The 19,990-nt window shown below is 38.0% G+C and overlaps 1 protein-coding gene across 1 annotated transcript in view; it reads right to left on the bottom strand.

Moving 5' to 3' along the window:
• The window catches only part of LRMDA (leucine rich melanocyte differentiation associated), a 682,486-nt gene that overhangs the window by 93,660 nt on the left and 568,836 nt on the right, over positions 1 to 19,990 (bottom strand). The gene's annotated exons all lie outside the window — the stretch shown is intronic.

The following is a 19,990-nucleotide window of genomic DNA, read 5'->3' as shown; positions in this document are numbered from 1 at the left end:
ATTTCTTTACTGGCACAAAATCTGAGAAAAGCATCAAGGTGCAAATGATCTGCAGTCTATTTAACATCATGGTTATTTATTTTTATGGGCACTCATTACTACTCCTTACCCTAAATTATAGGTACATTCCTGGCTCCATTTCCCACTGCTCTGTAATCTTTAATAATATGGTTTTTCAGATTTCCAAAACCTCCTCAATACCTCATCAATCAAAAATGTGTGTAACATCCACTAGTTGTTATACTGGGCAGAGACAGTAAACCATGGAACCATAGCTTGGACACCAGATAAAGACCTTACTCATATCCCAGGACTGGGATACATGCCATAGCTTGGGTAGCATTTACTAAGAAAACCTGTTTTTCAATATCTTAAACAGAGTCTTTGCATACAAAGCAATATGCACTGAATTAGTCTTTAAATACCACAGTTCCTATTTTATTATGGATTATGTGCTGAACTAGTTCTGTCAAGTTTAGAACAGTATGCCATAACTTTGAGTAAATCTAAGCACATGCATCTTTTTCCATGGAAACTGTATTACAAGTATGCCCATTTCTTCTGTCACAGAAAATTTTCATGAATATTTTGATAAACAGCTGTTATACTATAGCAGTTTATAGCCATAATAGCCTCAGCTTCAGCAAAGAAATGACAGCATCAAAAGTGATCACATAACACTTAATTATTTTTTGTGAACGACTCAGAAAAGTATAGTGTGGATCATTTCAATTTTTGGGTTTACTGGACGGGAAAAAACTTGTGCTTTGATGAAAAAGCCCTTGGCTTGTTCATCATCCACCCCTTAAAGCTGAGCTGGGCTGCTGTCACTCTCTTCACAATACCTTTAGAGAAGAGTGGGTTTTAACAGAGTAAATGATATAGTATTGCTACTTTCCTGAAACTGTGTTTTGTAATTACTGAAAAGAATGGCTGTTGCAGAAACAGGGATCATAGAGTGGTTTAGGTTGGAAAAGACTTGGTATATCAAGTCCAACTACTCGCCTAGCACTGCCAAGTCCATCAATAAACCATGTCTTTCAGTGACACATATTTTAGTAAAATAAAAAGTCATTTTAATGGCAGTATATCACATATGCAAATGATAATGTTACATCACCAAAATACTCCAACCCACTACAGATTAGTTTCTCCTACAAAGATCTATATGATTTAGAAGAAACTCACCTCTACAGGCAACTTTGAAAATTGTAGCCTATCTGCATTGAAAGTTCCTTGATGTCTTCAGGAGGATAATGACGTCAGATGCCCAACATAGCTTATTTTCAGCTGCCTGCCTACATCCCCTCTCACCTGTTTCTTTTAATTAGTTTATACTTCATGAGATTTATTCATCATGATTAACAACTATGTATTGAAACATCACAGGTGGCAATGACTATACAGTGCTTCTGATTATGCTTAACATGCTCATTTTAACATGTTGGAAGTTTTAAAAGACATACAAATATACTGCCAGATTGCAAAACCAGAAGGGAAAGTCAGAATGATCCAGGCAGGAGAACTAACCCTTGACACCATGAAAACAAGCATGATAAAGATCATATTATTAAAATTATTTAAGAAATGTGCATGTCTTTGATGAAAACATTTGTATTGGGGTATTCTAGTTACAAAGTCTGTGGACCAAGAATTAGGATACTTAAGTCCATACAATGCCCCAGACATTTTGGCTTAACCACTCTACATGGTGCTTTTTGCCTCACATTCTCAAATAAAAAAGTAAAGAAAACAGTATTTTCTTTCTTTTATTGATGAAAAGAGGCCGTTTATTTACAGCCTAGCTTGTCCATTTACCTAAGTAATTCACATGGACAACTTCTTGCTACACACACACCTGACAATGGCCCCATACCAGATTTTGTGATACACAAATAAGGTGACAATATAGCTGTAAAAGAAAACTGCTCTTGTTTATACATTCAAAATGAGAAAGCATAACATCCTCAAGAAAAGTAAAGGAACATAGTAGCATTCAAACCCCACAATTTTTCTCCGAACAAGCATATATGTCATTAGAATTCTCCCTGTGTTTCAGAAAGCAATAGTAGTGGCCAGCATTGACTTTTTTAGTAGGCATGCCATTTATATCAGTAGCAGATTAAATAAATAAATAAAGTGAAACTTGGTAGTTGCACAATAATCCTGCTGCAAAAAGCAGCATAAATTCCTTTGCCTATTTTCTCTTAGAACCACCTTGCTGATGTTAAAAAGAGGGAACAAAAAGGTCGGGGGGGACAGCAACAAAAAAAGAGGGCAATTCTCTTATGAGCCTTTAACTTAAGTTACTTAACTACTTAAGTAAGTAACCCTCTCCTATTGGTCTTACCTAAGTTGAGGATGCATATGATGTGATCTCACCACACAAATATTGAGAGAGATTCTGAGGCATGGTGGACTGAAATCAAGAAAAGTAATCATGCCCCATGAGTAAATTTACTAAACCTTTCTCTAAACAAATACAAAGGTTGGAGATGGCAGGTGCCAGACCCTTTGTTAATTGTGCCCTAAGGCTCCAAAGCTCCCTGCCTTACAACATTAGATCAAGCTCCCTTCTTTCTCTGCTTTCAAAATTCCCATTCTTTCAGGCTTTTCCTCTGACTTAGCCAACCTCCACAGATTATTGCATTGTAAGTGCCCAGAGACACTATATAAAAGATACTTCATGAATGCAGATTACTTTGTTAATCAGAATCTCTTCACTCTTTGGCTTGTTAGCCAAAGCAGATCTTCAAACCTTTCCCAGTGCTGCTAGTTTTCCTCCTCCCCACACCCCTTCCCTCCTCTCTCCCCTTGATTAAGCATCAAGGCAACAGCACATGGGGTGTGGGGAGAAGGAAAGAACCTAAAAACCTTCAGTTATGCAATGAGCATAAGAAAATGTAGGAGGCGGCATTAAATTGGTTAGAGAAGTTATTGTAATTGCTCAAAAGCATACCCAAACTCATTAAATGTAAGCCTATCATTTCCTGGGTGATACAGGCATCTGCGGGATTGTCCTTAAAGCTCCTCTGGATTTACATACTCACATGGAAATTCTTTTATATTTGAGATAACACTCGATTCTGCTTGTCTAGGGTTCTCACAGGGTAATGAAGTTACATGAGGGAAAAGGTAAAAAGCATGAGCTGACTAATGAAATCTGCGAGGGAACACTTTTTTGTCTAAATATTGGAGTGATTGTCAAGGAGACAGAAGCTCTGACCATATTTCATCTTCAAATTATGTCTGTCACTGTTTCTAGAGTAAAAGAAATCTGACAGGCATCCTAAGATTTAAGATTCATAAGTATCTTTTCAATGACATTTGATTACTGAAATGACAAAATTATCTTTTTCATACTGCCCCCCTTCCCCTTCTGATTTATACACGTTATCTATCATGCTCTCATTAGAGAGGTTAAATCTTATGAAGCTGTTCCTTAGGCATCTCCAAGTCTCTTTCCAAATTAAGAATCACAAAATAGTAGTAGTGATGATGATCAACTGAAAAATTTAAACTACTTAAAAAGAGGAGCACAAAGTTTGCGTATACCTTGGACAGAATTTACCCATAAGCTTCCATTTCTTTTGTTGCCATGTAGAGCTTGGCAAACAAGATCAAAACACCCAAGATCGACATTTGGATGAAGACTTCCTAGTATGTACCTAGGCATTACAGGAAATGCTCACACGGATGAAGTAATTGTCCTTTCCAGTTACTCTCATAATACACTGTCAAGAAAATTTCAATCTGCTTGGGGTTACACTTTAGGATGTAATAGAAAACTGACATATTGTCTAGCTGTGATGCTCAAAAATCTGTAGCCAGCTATGTTTTACTTACAGAGAAAGGAATATTTAGATACTTCCACATTGACCAAAATTTGTGCCAAAGATGCCTTTGCTTAGTAGTAAGGATATAGCTACTGCTTAGCAAGTAAGAAGGGAACATCTGCAGAGATGAGGTGCTCTTCTCAGAAGTTCAGCAGACAATGGCTGAATGAAGACTTTACACCCACTGTGGGAGAGGATCAGGTTCAAGATCATCTTAGGAAACTGCATGTGCACAAATCCACGGGACCTGATGAAATCCATCTGCAGGTCCTGAGGGAGCTGATGAATGAAATTCCTAGGCCACTGTGCATCATATTTGAAAAGTCATGGCAGTCAGGTGAAGTTCTCAACGACCAGAAAAACAAAAATATAATCCCAGTTTTCAAGAAGGGGAACATGGAAGACCTGGCGAACTACAGACCAGTCATTCTCACCTCTGCGGTTGGCAGCATCATGGAGCAGATTCTCCTGGAAAACATGCTAAGGCACAAGAAAAACAATGAGGTGGTTGGTGACAGCCAGCATGGCTTCACTAAGAGCAAATCACGACCAACCAATTTGGTGGCCTTCTGTGATGGAGCTACAGAACTAATGGTAGGGGCAAAGCAGTTGATGTCATTTACCCGGACTTGTGCAAAGTCTTCAACACTGTACTGCACAACATCTTTGTCTCTAAACTGGATGGACCACCAAGTGGATAAAGAATTAGCTGGATGGCCACATGTAGAGAGTTAATGTCAATGGATCAATTTCCAAATTGTGATTGCAGTGAGTGGTGTCCCTCGGGGTTCGATGCTGGGACCAATCCTGTTCAACATCTTTGTCAGCTACATGGACAGTGGGTTTGTGTGCACCTTCAGCAAGTTTGCCAATGACACCAAGCTGTGTGGTGTACTTGATACACTGGAAGGAAGGGATGGGACCCAGAGGGACCTGGACACATTTGAGAGGCGGGCCAATGCCATCCTCATGAAGTTCAACAAAGCTAAGTGCAAGGTCCTACATCTGGATCAGGGCAATCCCAGGCACAGCTACAGGTTGGGCAGAGAAGAGATTCAGAGCAGCTCTGAGGAGAAGGACCTGGGGGGTTTGGTCAATGAGAAACTGAACATGAGCCAGCTTCAGTGTTCACTCACAGCCTAGAAAGCCAACCGTATCCTGGGATGCATCAAAAGCAACGTGACCAGCAGGTCGAAGGAGATGATCCTGCACCTCTACTCTGCTCTCATGAGAGCTCAGACCTCACCTGGACTACTGTGTGCAGTTCTGGTGTGCTCAACATAAAACAGACATGGAACTGTTGGAACGAGTCCAGAGGAGGGCCACAAGGATGATCACGGGACTGGAGCACCTCCCATATTAAGACAGGCTGAGAAAGTTAGGGCTGTTCAGCCTGGAGAAGAGAAGGCTGTGTGGAGACCTCATAGCAGCCTTCCATTATCTGAAGGGGTCATACAAGGATGCCAGAGAGTGACTCTTCATTAGGAACTGTAGCAATAGGAAGAAGTGAAATGGGTTTAAACAGGGGAAGTTCAGGTCAGATAAAAGAAGCTCTTTACTGTAAGGGCGGTGAGGCACTGGAACAGGTTGCCCAGGTAAGTTGCAAATGCTCCATCCCTGGCGGTGTTCTAGGCCAGACTGGACAGAGCCTTGGGTGACATGGTCTAACAGTGAGGAATCCCTGTGGGTTGGAACCAGATGATCTTAAGATCCTTTCCAACCCTAACCATTCCATGTTTCTGTGAATACAGAGAGCATATTACTCACATGCATACGTAGCACCTCTCATCCTCAAAGATTTTAAATTACTAGTATAATCAGCAATTGGTTTGGAACAAATTTAGGGGATGTATCAATGCAACAGTAACTCACTCCATATATCATAACCTCTACATGTACATGTACCCTATTTCCCCGCTCCCTCAACATTTAATTACTGAACAAATGAAGACTTGGCTGAAAATCTGAAAAGCCTCATCATATGTCCAGCCACATCTGCATGGCCAAAACACCTTCATGTAGTTATTTTAAAGCACAGAGATGCCTAGCATATGTATGTGTTCTCTCCCCATAATTTCTGCAGGTGTAACTACAGCCAGAGGGAGAAACTGCCTATAGATTCTCCTCTTGTACTAATATATTTGCTTCCAACACAGTACTTCTAACCTACAGAAAACATTACCTAGGCTGATGCAAAAATCTTTTGTATTAAGTTCACAAAATAAAGCTTGTATTAGGATTAGGAAATCTGGGAATCAAGAAGAAAAAACAAACAAACAAACAAAAAAACCAAACCAAACCAAACCTCATATCTTTATGTCTTTTGTTTGTTAGGAAATAATACGATCACATTTGGGAAAGTAACCCAAACAATCAATAAAAACAAACAAGCAGACAAACAAACAAAAGAAACCTAAAACAACATTATATCAAAATCTATAAAATATACTAACTGGTATTAAATAGTTTGCTCTGAGAGTTAAGAAAAATCTTCCAAGTCACTGAAGAAAAAACAGTAACAAAGCAAGTAAAAACTTAAGGAATGCACTAGTTCTTTTACTTAAAAAATATAACTGTTAGCTGAACCATCCGTATTTTGGTTTTTACTTTACAGTTCACTCTTCACTCCAAGACCATACTTAAAAATACTCAGAATTAAAAGCGAGTTTGAACTTCACAAATCAAAATTATTACAAATTGCTATTGCACCTTTATTTATTTAAAAGTACCTTCTGAGGAAGGAACCAGTTAAAATTCAGTGTTATCACAATAATTCTGTCTAGATTTCAAATCCTGTAACATCAATCAAAATAGTTATATGGATTTCAAAGTTGGGTTCCTTAATGTCAAGACCTTGTTTTATGAATCAGACACCGTTTGCCTTCCCAAGCTGCCTAACGGGATTGAACACTAAGCTAACTTAGAAACTGGTACCTTCTAAAGTTTCTGAAGACTAGTTCTAGGTTCTATTTCTGACATACACAAGAAAAAAATCCTGAACAATCTCTAGAACTTCACAGAAGTAGTATTAATGCTTCACCTTTCTGCTTGTGATAGGGAAAAAATGAATGACAGAGTAAGATTGAACTCCCTGGTGAAACAGTGTAGCTTCTTTAGGAGGTATGTTGACAAAGAATGATTTTCAATATTAGTCTATCAGGAAAATGGTGTCTCTATGCAGGACGGACAATTACAATTGCATGGTTACAAGTATATTCCTTCTTGGGACTTTTTTTTTTACATGGATCTCCCAACTCAGTACATTTCTAGCTACTATATCAGCCACAGAAAGTGAGGAAGTGACCACTAGAACTCTTTCAAGTTTTCTTTGTTCTCTGGAGAACATACCTGCACTTTGCATTTTTTCTTTACCAAACTGCATTTTGTATTTTAGCTGCTCATGGGAACTTTTTCTGCCTGAATGTTGTTTCCTGTATCTCCCAAATAAATGGTATTTAAAAGTCTTGAAATCTATTTTAATTAGTTCACCCATATCTAAACAGCTGTCTTCCCTAAACATACAGACAGCAGAAAAAAAGGACATAGGGGTTGGCAAAATAAGAGCATTTACAGACATTAACAGTATTCCAATCCCTTTCTCTTTTGTACCATTGATTGAAGTTCCAATTCTGCTCATTTGTGGGACCACTGAATCAAACTATCATACTTTATTGCAAACAGATTTTTCAACACAAAAAAATAATATAATTTAGCTCACAGCTTCTCTTTCACTTTTTTATTAGGCTCAACTTGGAAAAGAGATTACTTTTTATAATGACAGACTGGAACAAAAGTGAAAAGAAAACAGTGATGATTAACACTTAGGACAGGGACTCCTTCAGATATCTTCCACATTTCTACTGTCATTGTTATCTAGCATCAGATTACAGGGCAGATGCAAACTTCACATCCATAATTAGTAGTTGAGTGGATGTCTACATATCTTCTTTTTACCTTACTGTAATTTCACCTGGTATTTCTTTTTCTTGACACATCATGTACTTTACATTAGTAATGGTTGGCATTAGACAGCACCAAATTGCTTCTGAATGATCTAATGTCTTCTATTTAATCTATTTATTATAAAGTTGCTCTCTTTTTTCCCCCTCGTGAAATTTATCATTCACTGCCTTTAAGAAGGAGACAATCTGCCAACTTAATTAACTGGGTGGGTTTGGGAGGGTCTGTAGGGTGCATCTGGTTGATTTGGGGGGCAGGAATTGCCAACCTTTTTGCTTTAAGATAGATCCTGGCTCTTCCATCATGGCCCAAGGGATTATTCCCATTGAGCGTGTTCCTTTTATTTAATGGACTAAAATGACTGTCAAGACAGGCTGCTCCCACTTACAGTTCAGCAAAAATACCATCTGGGAGTTGCCTCCCTCCTTTGAGGAAGAGGTAGAGATAGGATAGATGCAGTTTTTCTAAGCATATTTCTGACTAAATACAGTGATAAAGCTACTAGAGGTGCCACTAATGCAGAAGCTGGTGGTGAGGACGCTAAGTTATTGTGGGGAAATTAAGCACCTTGGCATTTTGGTTTGGTTGTGATTTTGACACATATATCTTAACTTCACTCAGACAAGACATGAACCCTAATTTAGATCTCTATTAATTGTGAGAAGCTGTGTCTACTACTACAAATGGTTTTGAATGAGCCAACTCAGGCCATATGCTCTTTCCACCTCTCTGTATGTGACTCGACACTGAGCAGAAGTATAACAAAACAAAATCAGGGATTGAAGTCTGTCTTGGTCTTTAAGTAGACATCACAAGTGTTGCTTGCATCCCCCTCTGTATAGCTTTCCTGTGAAAGGACTTTTATTCACTAGCCTTACACTTTTTCAGCCTACTGTGCTAAATATCATCATTACATTTGGTAGACATTCTAACAGAACAGCAATACAAATCTGTTTCACTTGAGAAGCAAAGCCTAAGGTTCTTTAGGTTTTATAACACAGTGCTTAGTACAAATTCACTGAATTTTTCCAGTGCTTCACTATGTGATTTTAGGAGTCTATTTTCCCCAGTGGCACACAAGTACTAAAATTGCACTGCATTGCATTTTGCTCTCAGTAGGTGGGAAAGTGAATACTCAAAGGGTTATTTTCCGTTCTTTATTTCAGTTTTATGCAGCCACAGGTGGGGGGTCTTTCAGGTGGTTGCCGAGGTTTACTAGGCACTTTAGAGTCATAGACAAGCTTTCTTAAAAGGGTCTTGCAAAACATACCAATGTTGTCAATCATGCAGTAAAAGAATTTCATCCTGTGTAAATAGGAATAACTTTCAAAATCTCTTGAACTGTAAAAAGCATCGCAATGAATATCAACAGAAAAGGGATCAGCCATCCTCTGTTTGGTAAGGGACACAAAACAATTTCACTTGTTTATACTTATTGTTTACTTGTCTCCTCCCCTTCTCCCCAGGTGTGATCTCTCTGCTTAAAGGCATACAAAGCTAATGGAGGATGTCATGGTACTTCCTATGATTTCCTTTTCTAGCACTGAGGCTACTGACAGACCACAAAAATATCTTAAAACAGGAAAAAAGGGCGTCCTGGGTTTAGCAGTAGCAGCCAGTTTTTCTTCTTCTTAGTAGCAGGTGCAGTGCTGTGTTTTGACTTTCAGTCTGGGAACAGAGCTGATAACACTGATGGTTTTAGTTGCTGCTCAGTAATGTTTACTCTGACCAAGGGCTTTGTGAGTCTCATGCTCTGCGGGGACGAGGGGAGGCCAGGAGGAAGCAGAGACAGGACACCTGACCCAAGCTAGCCAAAGAGGTATTCCATACCACAGCACGTCATGCCCAGGGAGGTAACTGGGAGTTACCCGGAAGGGTATGGGCTTTCTTCGGGGGGGTTGAACTTGTTCGGCAGTGGTATTGTATTCTCTTCCCTTGTTATTTTCTCTTATCATTATTATCATTGGTGGTAGCAGCAGTGGTTTGTGTTATACCTTAGTTACTGGGCTGTTCTTATCTCAACCCCTGGGAGTTACATTCTCTTGATTCTCCTCCCCATCACTCCGGGAGCAGGGGGATGGAGGATAGCGGGGGAGAAGGAAAGAAAGAGGGAGAAAGGGGGGGAATGAGTTGAACGAGCTGTGTGGCTCGGTTTAAACCACGACAAAGGGGAAGTTGTCAACCAATTTAGTATTTGCTTTCAGGCCTCTGAAAGGAACTTTGATCAGCAAACACCATTAGGTCATGAATACAGACATTCATATCCTATCAAATGTTGACAGCTTTCTCTTCATGCATAGGAAAACTGAATGAAATCATATGAAAATACCTCTTTCTTTCCCAAAGACAAAACTAAGGAGAGGAACCTTCACCCACTCCTAGCACAGCACACACACACTGAACAAAGCAATGCAAAATACTTCACACCTTTTTGGCCATTCACAGTTTGCAAGAAATGTGCATGTTATAGCAAGATGTGCACACTATAAAAAAACAACACATAAGGATATAAAATAGCTTAATTGCTGTTACACAGACGGCTTCCCTTCTGACTGTGCAGGAAATATCTCTCCCTCCCCAGCTTTAAAGTAGGCTTTCACATGTATTTACTATGTGGGAATTGGTGCTTTTGTTTCTGATGACACATCCTCTTCTCTTAGCTCAGTAACCAAAACAACACGACAGCAGCCAAGGTCATACAAGCATGCTGTCCTGCTAAGTAGTCTAAATCCTCAGAGAAATGCACTCAAAATGGGATGTCCAAATTATTTTAACCATAAGCAATAGGAAGAACCGTGAACAACATTTGAATGCAGTAATACTTTCTGCATGTATATGATTTTCTTTATCTCAAAAGAGGGCACAGCTATTTAGACATTGAGATGTACAAACTAAAAATAAGATTCTATGTCCCATATATTCAAAGGCCTATATTTACTCACCCAAAATGGTTGCAGTTCATTAGGCCAAGTAGTTTTCATTAATAAGAAACCTGGTCTGTACAATGTATTGATACACTAATATTTCAGATGATGGCAAGCAGTTTCGCCTGCAGAAGCATCAAGAATCTCCTGAATTTTTCCTAAAATAATGCATTAAATGAAACAATGAAAATTTACTTTTTCATTATAGACTCTAATTTTAATGACAAAACACCATCTTTCACATTTCCAACACTTGAAATAGACTCAGCATGGGGCAGATATTTACTCCCTCTGGAATGAAAACATGTTTTCATGTGACAGAATATTCTAATAGAACAGGTACCATAAGGATTTGTTTTTTTTAACCAAAAGTATAAAGCTTTATCCAGTCCAAGTACTATAGAACAGTACAGGCTGTACGGAATATAGCAACACATGTCTATATGTTATTAAAACCAGCAAATTCCCATTTAAACAAGGGTTACAATCTGTGCACTAAACACTCATTAATGGTTATGAATCAGAATAAAGGGGGAGGCCTTGTAGCAGGTGTGCATATCTATGAATTTCAATACATTGTAAAACTGTCTGTAGCCAACAGCTTCATCACTTGGCCTTTCTGAGCTTGGAGACAGGCAATTTTTCATGATTTTACTATTTCTGGCCAAACAAAAACTTTTTAATTAAATATACCACATGATTCCAGATGTTTGTTTATTTGTTCCAATGAGGCTGTAAAAATGCCTGAATGATAAAATTGGAGGACTCCTGCAAAAACAGGCTAGGCTGGAGTGCTAACTAAACATGAGGATCTCTCAGGAGACCGCATTTGCACAGCGCTGTGTATGCTTTGAAACCAGTTTCTCTGGAAGGGCTATAATACTGTGGCTCATGACTGAACTTCTTTCTTGTTAAAGATTATAAGGCCAAGTGGCAAATTTAATAAACTTTTTATTTTATTGCCAGTTGCAGACTCATTGCATCATTAGTTCTCCCACATATCTAAAGAAGATTTTAGATGGGTTTATGGTTTTGGATCCCAAGTTTCCACTTAGAGAAGCCAATGTTTTCTATGTTTTTCTGCCACTTTATAGTTATGCTGCTTGGAGCTTGAGCATTCTCATAGTTTCTTATTGCCAGTATGACAAAATGAGCTATGTTGTGAAACATCAGACACTTTCTAGTTTACCCAAAAATATGAAGTTACAGTTTTTTTCCCATTAACCTTATTCCTGCTGATGTGACACTTGTATGGGTGACTGGGGCCCAAGCTGCTAGGTTAGTTTTGGCAAATATGGGGAAAAGTTGCAATGAAAACCTCAGAAATTATGAGAATGGTGACAAAATATGGAGAACAGTCAGGTCTTCTTCAGTCAGATTGGGGGATGTGCACTGTGGAAAAATGAAAGTCTTGATAATATTCGGAAAAAAAATGTTGACAATTTTGAAAGGCTGCCTGTTCCTTAGATTCCTAATTCCCATTAGATGCAGAAATGGGAACTGTTTGCCCAGATCCTTAGATATTTAATAAAAAAAAATAATCTAAATTAGATTAACCACTTAATTACTCTCTTTTTGTCTTTTAAGGTCTTGCTGCAGAGACATACTTTATTCCCACAGAGACTTAGCACTCCAGGAAGTGATTCCCCTACAGCTTACTTCTGGTCAGCTTGGTCACATCCCTTGGGTTCACTTCCAAACCACAGAATGCAGCAAAGGCTCACAAATTAAAATATGCTGCCATTTAAAACTAAATCTTACTTTTTCTGACCATCAAGAAAGACTTTGCACAAAACTGCAAGCCATTGTCTATATCATCCCCAGCTCATTCACCCCACCCCAGTTTCACATGATTTGCTCTCATCATTGCAATACACTAGATAACAGTACATTTTTATGCTGAAGTTTTGATAATCTACAGTATCCCAATACAAATCCAACATTCCTTGTATACATAGACAAGAAATTCTTGACCCTGTAACTGAAAAGAACATGAATCCAATGACCCAGAAAATGTATCTCTTGAACCACATTAATCAAGGTCATACTCAAATCCAACCACAATTTATTCCACATTTGGGAAAGTCGTTCTGCTTTATGGAGAAATATACAGGAGCTGAGAGAGGCTATGACTACTGAGCAATTGATGTAAACTGGTCCAGAGAAGACCACAGCTATTGGTGATGGTTCTATTCCAGTAAACAGCCAGATGAGGGTTTAGGAGAGAGGTGCTACCTAATAACCTCCTTAATCTTTTATTACTGCTCAGTAATGAAACCATTCCATGTCTGAGAGCTGACTGAATCATGTAAATGCATACTAGACATTTTGAGTCCTTCAAAATGCAAAATTTCTGTGTTTCAATTCACAAAAGCAGGATAGACGTCTAATGCATTTTCAGATTCAAGGCAAATACCAGTACAGGTGGGCTCCTGTTATCATATGGAAGCATTTCACGGCAGTAAGCCTCTCTCAGAAAACACACTTTCTAGCATTTCTCCCCATGTATGTTGTTCACTCACCTAACTACTCCCCCCAAAAAGGAACCATACCAGCAAAAACTGAGGAGGCTGTAAACTAGAGTGCTGCTTGAAGGGAAAACTCACAGTTCAAGGTATGAAATCAGCTGCACCACTGAAGAGATATAGGACAGTACTGCTCATCTCATCTCCAAGTGTAAGTTTGGCAGGTCTACAGGCACAACCAGGGGCTATGAGAAAAGCTTGCTTTTCTCTTAGATGCACCAGAAACAGGTCATAACAGAGTTCTTTAAACATCCAATATTATGTTCTCACACCTCCAGTATGCAAGGACTCTAATCCACCACTGAGAGAGTTTCCCTTTGCAATCCCTTTAACTAAGGGAAACTCGGACAAAATCTTTTCTTAACCAAGTTTTCTCTCATGCTGGCACTCATCTTTACCATCACTTCCCTTTCTATGCTTCTCCCATGTCTCTTGTGCTTCCATTAACGTCCATTTCCCAAGGTGAAAAACTCAGCAAGGCACTAGATCTCAATTTTTCATTTCATACTGGCAAGCCAAATGAGACTTTTTTTTTTTTTCCCCTTCACAACAGACTACTTATTTTAGTCTTCTCCCAAAGTGCCAAAAGAAGAGGATTTCCACCCACTCCCCTCAAGGCCAAGTGATGAGCATAGCACAACTCAATGTTGGGACATATTTTCTGGCATTAATAGAAAATGTCAGCTTATTTTTGAGTGTTCCTGCTCCTGGAAAATATGATCTTGCCTGTTCCATGCTACTGAGAACTTTATTTGTTCATTTTTTTAAGGTTATTCATCTCATGGTCAGAAGATCCTGGCCTAAGAGGTATGCAGTCCATTACTCACCATAACATTATGCAGCTTAAAATCTATTTTCAAAGGACACCTCATGTAAACCAACAAAGAAAGTTTCTCACTATTCACAGCATCTCTGCCTGACACAAAACTTCCATATACTGCCTGAAGTTCTCTTATTCATTCTATTGTTAGTTATTAGACAAATTAAAGAAAATACTTCTTATAATACATACATAGACACCTTTTGTTAAAAAATATTTTAAGATTCCTCAGATTAAATGAATGATAAAGTACTACCCACAGGTTTTTTACTATTATTCTCTTTTTGGACAGCATACAATGAGCTGCTTTATGCAGATATACAGAAAAATCAATTGATAAGCATAAAGTGCTGTTCACATTTAAAAAAATAACTAATTATGACAAGTTGCTACATAAATTGCTTTGCAGCTTTCCCAGCAACTAATTTCAAACTCTAAAGAAGCCTCTGGCTCACAAACACAATGAGTACCTAACAACTGTTAAAATGAAACAATAAAATAAAATAAAATGTTAAAATACATCAATGAAAACGCAGAAGACAGCAACGATAACAAACATGATACTTACCATTCTGGAAGTAAGGTTTTATGCAAACCTCTTTCCTTTTCTTTTTATGTCTCTGATTTAAAGACAATATGACTTTTCAGAATGCATATGGAATAAGTTGAAAGCCTTCAAAAACAAGAACTTTGTGTATTAACATTTCTTATTAGGAAGTGTATGTCAACTTTATAATTTTACTTCAGGAAGTAAAAAACTCTAGACCAAATTCTTGAAAAAAACAATAGACATTAATAGTTCCAGATGAACCTGAGATTATTTATTTCTAAAGTATAAACAGACTGAGCAAATTGGCACAGAACAGGTAAATACCCAGAGAATAGTTTGGCACTTTCACACATCACATCAATCATATTACTCCCTCTGGCTCTCCAAACTTCTACCTTTCTCCTACAACACCAAATCTTGAAAATAGTAGGTCTTCTTCGACATCTATTGGATTGTCAATTCCAGCACAACTAGACGGCTAAACTCCTGTCATGCAGCCTAAATTACACTTCTGTCTTGCCCTAGTGCATATCTCAACTCCTATAACGCTACTAGCTAGTTATGTACGGTACAACCTAAAAATCAATCAGAATGCATTCTTTATAGTCATACCAGCCATTGCTGAAAATTTAATACGCCAAACACTTGGAGTACAAGAGCACAGTATAATGATCATAGTGAAAAAATGAGAGAGATAAAGTTTAGGTGTCTCTCTAACAGATTATATGCCTGCATGCTTTTGCTTGCTTAGCAATGCAAAAGTTCGGAAAGATCTTAATTCCAAATCATATCTTCAACACAGTCCTGTTAAACAGAAACAGAGCAGAAGGAACCTCTCATTTCTTTTGATCAAAATGCTTTATAAAATTTCCTTCAGAGGGTTAACAGGAAGCTTAAAAATATTCTATTCTTGGGTTTCTAGGCATTACTTCTGAATGCAGTTTATGACTTTCAAACTCAGATTAGACTGTTATAGAGAATAAGAAAACGTGCCTGTCAGTTGACTGAAACATAATACTAGAATAAATAACTTTTCATTTAGGCACTCATCATTCAAATATAAAATGAGAAAATGTAACCTCTATACACACCAGAACACTTGGATAATTAACTGAATAGACACCAAAACTGGACAGTGTATTTGTTCAGGAAGTTCTTACAAGCCAGAATAGATTGGAACTATTAAACCTTGGCATAAATCCAAGCTAAGGCTCTAAAAACTACTTACATAAATACAGGCTTAGTTTTTAATGGAAACTGCTTCTTCTTCCTTTTACCAGTAAGCTATGGGGCAGACTTACCACTGGTTGTTCCCAGAAACAAGAGCGCAAGGAAAGGAATAATTTGTAAAATGTCACTGGAAACCAAATGACTTTGTCAAATGAATAGATTTTCAAGCAAATCAGGTAATAGGCAATGTTACAAAATATCTGTTTATAGAAAGGGCATCCAGAACTTTTGGGTTTTTATATAGGAAAAACAGATTTTCATGATAGTCACAAGAAGTAAAATTACTAAATCAAGAGACAGTGATAAATTACTATTTTCTACACCAAATGGAAGGCACTGTTCTTTTCAGAAGGCAATTTGAGATTGAATGCTTAGACATAACAAAGGAACTTCCTTACCAAAGATGCCATTATAAAAAAAGGAACATACACCCTGAACGGGAAGGAGGGTGGGAAGCCTTTTTCCACACAAGAACCAAATTTTCCTTATAACTACATTATTACTATTTTAAAATTTCTTTTCCATCAATTTCGACTATGTTAAGGACTGAAAGCTCTATTTAAAGATTTTATATGTACCCAGTTAATAAACTGTCAATAAGGAACAGGAGGGTACCTGTGCCATACACAAAAACCACTTAATACGCTACATTTCATCACTTGTGTATTGGGAGCATGGCCATTTCCATTTTAAATCAAAAATAAGTAATAGATATTTTATTTCTTAAAGATAAATGCCAGCAGAAAGAATGGTGGGGCCATTTTATTTTGTGTCTGCAGAAAATCTGAAAACTAGAACAATGCAAGCAATGGAATTCAAAAATAAGTGTGGCACCTTGTATGACAAGAAGATTTGTCTTTTAACAGAATTGTTTTATCTGGGTAAGAGAATTGTATAGATTTCACACAAGTAAATCACCGATGTCTAAAACCATATGAAATTAAATACCAAATGCTAGTTTAACAAAGACCAAGGAAAGACCCTTAGGAATTTGAGATCATTGTTTTGGAATCAAAACAGAAGTAAAGCTAGCTACAAAATTACCACTTTGGAAGGCTTGCCTAATGGGACAGCAATTAGACCTCAAAGAATCACATCGTATTACTGTCAGGCTCCCCAAATCTGCAAAGAAAGCCAATACGTTTTCTGCTAAAAAAACATGAACAGTGGGACTGCGTAAAGGTTCAGCTTAGAAAAGTGGGTCTAAGCAAATTAATTTAATGGGTAAAAAAACAACAACCCAACCCAACCCAACCCAACAAACAAACAAACAAACAAACGAAAAAAACCACCCAAAAAACCCAACCTAAAACCAGTTTCCACAAATTGCTAGAAATTTTCTAGAATTTAAAAATGTTCACAGAATCACAGAATCCCAAGGGTTGGAAGGGACCTAAAAAGATCATCTAGTCCAACCCCCCTGCAAGAGCAGGGTAACCTACAGTACATCACACAGGAACTTGTCCAGGCGGGCCTTGAATATCTCCAGTGTAGGAGACTCCACAACCCCCCTGGGCAACCTGTCCCAGTGCTCTGTCACTCTTACAGTAAAGAAGTTCTTCCTGATGTTAACGTGGAACTTCCTATGTTCCAGTTTACACCCATTGCCCCTTGTCCTATCACTGGATATCACTGAAAAAAGCCTAGCTCCATCATCCTGACACCTACCCTTTACATATTTGTAAACATTGATGAGGTCACCCCTCAGTCTCCTCTTTTGCAAGCTAAAGAGACCCAGCTCCCTCAGCCTCTCCTCATAAGGGAGATGTTCCACTCCCTTAATCATCTTTGTGGCTCTGCGCTGGACTCCTTCAAGCAATTCCCTGTCCTTCTTGAACAGAGGGGCCCAGAACTGGACGCAATATTCCAGATGCGGCCTCATCCAATATTTATTGCTTTCTTCATGTATTTATTGCTTTTCTTCATGTCTCAAGCATTATAATACTTGATATAATATTTACACTGATTATTCCATACATTCCACACTGATGACACACTGTCATATGCTGTTTCTATTGGTTCTGTAAGCGCGAGAGATATTTTTGCAATTCCTGAATGCTGTCTGTGCAAAAAATACAGAATCAACCCCAAAAGACTAGATCCTGTCTGGAAATAATACACTGTACTCTTGAACACGAAAGCCACAAGAGGCATGGTGCAATGCATACAGAATCACGTGGTTTTGCTTTTCCTGCAAAATTCATAGCTAAATAGTGTGAGAAACTGTGCAAGTAAAACTACCATTCAAACACATATAGCTTGCTCAACCTCTCCCTCATAATCGCTCCCAAATCAATTTATAGTCATACCAAACCACTTGCCAGACTTTCAGATTCTGGTAAACAAGTTTCTCCAGGGACAAATAAGAACACTCATAAACTTACAGCATTCTTTTCAGTTTGTATTGAAAACTGCCAATATTTACATATGCAACAGCTGACTCAATCATATTTTACAACACTGAAAGCATTCAGTGAAGAAAAAATCCAGAAAATATTCAGAACTTCAATAAAATAGCATGTTTAAGTATTTCATTCTTTTCTTGGAGATTTGTCTATTGACTCCAATTAATCTTTTATGGGCTTGTGAACAGAGATTTTGCTTTGTATAAAACAAGTTGATTGAGGTAATGGGCCCTGCCAGCAGGTCAGTCCAAAGTTTTCTTACAAGAGCTGGAATTTTGGATAGCTTTCTTAATTATTTTGTGAATATATTTTACAAATATAGATAAAAACTTAGTGGATCATGGTAACAATGTATGTTTTAGGGCCAATTTTACCCTTTTTTGGATGACGCTTCCTCATTTACTTTATTTATAACTATGCTTAATCATCTAGGAAATTTTCAGCATGTTTAGCATGCACAGCAGAATATTTCTGGTAAAAGACAGAAGTAATAGAGAATTATGTGAACAGCTAAGGATAGAAAGTTGATAAGCTGGGGAATCTAATTTTCCCCTTTCATTGTAACCTAGCAGGCATTCCCAAACCCTAGTGAAAACCATGATACTTAGAAACTGGAAAACTCCCACTCTAAATGGACACCCATATGGACAAGTCTGCAATGCCCACTAAAGCCACATAGCTGCTTTATTCCAAGAGAAGTCAATCGACAATGCAGGCACACACCTTTTGATGTTTAAAATTACTGGCATTGCTTTCACAAAGTTAGATCCCAAAAATCAGACCCACTTTTAATTCGCTATCATCTAAATAAACAAATCTGGGGATACCTGGCTTTTAACGTATGTTTTTAGAATTTAGGCATTGACAACATTCTGTCATTCTACTTATTATTTATAAGCTTACCTGAAAATCAAACCCATAACACACATCTTGGTAAATAGGGGGCAGTGGGGCACAGTCATGTTAAAATCCAGGTTTTTGGATTAGTCCTTTCTCTTCAAAAAGTTCCAGTTACTACATGAGCTCAGTGTCAGAACACAAAGCACTATAGCACTGTCAGGATATCCTATTTCCAGTCCACCATAACAATTTACACCAAGACCAGGATATAGCTTCACACCCATCTTTAGCCCTAGCACAATGACAGTGAAATAGGCTACAACAAATTAAAGTCTAATCAGTTGCTTTCCTCATCCTTCCTACTTGAATCACAGGTCTTTGCTTGGCTGCATTGCCTGCCAGATTCTTTCAGAAGGTTTCAAGTAATAAGGCATTCTACTAATACTGCCTCAATCTTCTTCAGTGCTGTAGAATTTCAGCACACACTAAAATTAAGCTACCATCAATTCCTAAATGTAAGGCTGACTTTGATTACAGTATCCTATACAAAATGTGCCACTACACAAATGGTTTCCATGATGGAATCAGGGAATCAATGTGTAATGTGAGAAATAAATATCAACATTGTTGCTCTCGTTGTAAGCTGAAAAATGCTGCCAGCTTTATGAATTTCTCCTTTTTAGAATACTGATGGAAGAGCTTGGAATGCTCCCTTCCCAACTGATTCAGTTTTTCACCTGTTCCCTGAACCTTTTGCCCCATAGGTATGCAGAAAGAATTTGATAATTTGCCCAAGGTGCTTTTTAAGTTCTAAGGATTGGTTGAAAAGGAAATTAAATACTGATCTGCCTTTAATGTTGAAAACCAAAGAAGAATCCTTTTTTACTGTAACAAAAATGT

Source organism: Lathamus discolor, chromosome 3, assembly GCF_037157495.1.
Source record: "Lathamus discolor isolate bLatDis1 chromosome 3, bLatDis1.hap1, whole genome shotgun sequence".
Lineage (NCBI taxonomy): Eukaryota > Metazoa > Chordata > Aves > Psittaciformes > Psittacidae > Lathamus > Lathamus discolor.
This window is presented reverse-complemented; position numbering and strand designations above follow the sequence as displayed.